This window comes from Frankliniella occidentalis, unplaced genomic scaffold (genome assembly GCF_000697945.3).
Source record: "Frankliniella occidentalis isolate FOCC.00 unplaced genomic scaffold, Focc_3.1 Scaffold127, whole genome shotgun sequence".
Lineage (NCBI taxonomy): Eukaryota > Metazoa > Arthropoda > Insecta > Thysanoptera > Thripidae > Frankliniella > Frankliniella occidentalis.
Genome location: NW_026267254.1, coordinates 104,534 through 106,399, shown reverse-complemented (window position 1 = coordinate 106,399; position 1,866 = coordinate 104,534).

The window sequence follows — 1,866 nt, the reverse complement described above, 5'->3', positions numbered from 1 at the left end:
CCTCCTCGCCATATTCCCGCAAACACTGACGCAAGAGCGTGGTCCCTCAAGCTCACTAGAACGTTTGTTTAGGTTTGCACAATTTTATGTTTACCCGAACTTAAGCGTTTATTTTCCAGAAATTGGCATGGTCTCCTGGCCCAAACGTTTTGCAGTACCTTGAACGCCTTCTCTCAGTGAAGAGATCATCCGAATCCCACAGACGCTAGACAGACCAATGCCCGCATGGTGTCCACAACGGAGATAGAATACTGACAACAGGTTTTTCTTCAGAGCTTCCCGGAACTTTCCCCGACGGAAATTCGATCCCTACCAGGGGTAAATTTATAATTGCAGCTATTAATACTGATTTATTTTAAAACCGAGGGTACATTACAACATTTTTGCACTATTATAACAACAAAACATGTACAAACCTGTAGATATTTATACTTTTTAAAATCGTGACTATTGTGCTTTTTCTATTATAGTCGTTATTATCAGGTTTCACCCCTGTGCCAAATTTTGGGCTCTTCTGACACTCAGCATGATGCAATGTGAAGAGGTGTGGAGTACAGTCCGTGGGTCAGTTTGTGGCGGGAGCCTGCGGTCGCACTGATCTAGCGGTGCTGGGACCGGGATGGTGGGTGGAGGCGAGCGAACGTGAAGGAAGCGCACGGTCGCCCTACCAGCGCTCTCGTCGCACCTGGCGTTAAAGTCTCCCACACTTTCGGGATTCATTTGTCTCGACAGCCTAATTACTTTGGATTCATCTTTATTTTTTGGAAGAAATTAATTAAGTATCAGTATTAGGTAAAAAAATAAATACCCCATTCAAAGAAAGGCCGGATAGGAACACATTCATTGTTATTCCTTTATGATAAAAGTCAATATTGCAGGCGGCCTAAAGGATTTAAACCTCGCCACTGGGAAAGACCCTAGGTGGAATACCGTCGCGGTTGTCAGCCGTAATTTGTAGTGCATCATGTGGCTCATTGCTCAAGTTTCAGTTTTGGTTTTGTTGAAGTTTTAACACTGTTTTAAATTTTAGAAATGCCGTTTGTCTTTTAAATTTCCTTGCTTATTTCGTTTGACTCGCCTAACCTGCTCGATTGTTTAGGTTCCAGTTTTACCGCGCCCTGTAATTTCTGGTGTGCATCATCGCACAGCGGGTTCCGTTTCTTACGACACCGCGGTCAGGAGGAAGATGTAACTGACCTGGCCTTCTCTGTGAGATACGTTGCCTCTGACTGTCAGAAGCGAGGTGCAGCTGGGCACGTCGTGGAGTACGAGTCATCACCAGCAGCCAGAGGTGGCCAGGGGCTTGTTAATCCTGCACTACTTAATAAACCTACAAGCCTGATGTGTCTTGTAAAACTCTTGCGGTGGAGGGAGAAGACAAACCAGCAACACTGCAGCGTCCGCTCTGATACACCTGGTTCACCTAGTATTTTGAAGACGGAGAAACTATATTTCGTGGAAACATGGGATGAGTGCTGACATTAGTGTAATGACATTCACAGAAAACGACGTAAAAAACCTGCCAAGTTCAGCTTATGCCCTTTTCAAGCTCTTATAGTGCCTGGACAGGTGGGCAACGGCTCGTCTGCTGTGCATGCACGCTGCATGGGTGGCCTATCTAGTGGCGACAGCAGAGGCGACGAGCTTCCGTAAGTAATTTGCTGAATGAACCTGAGAAAAACGAGTTGGATTTCTGGCGATCCCTAAGTGGTAAAAACTTAAACTGCGATTGCATTTACAGTTTTACGCTTTCATGTGCTGCACCACCCTCCGCTGGAGGACGTCTGCGTCCACCCGCCCACGGACGCCATTTGGGTTGCCTACTCCCTGGGCGCTGCCTGTGCCTCGGAAGAGACGCGAGTGAAA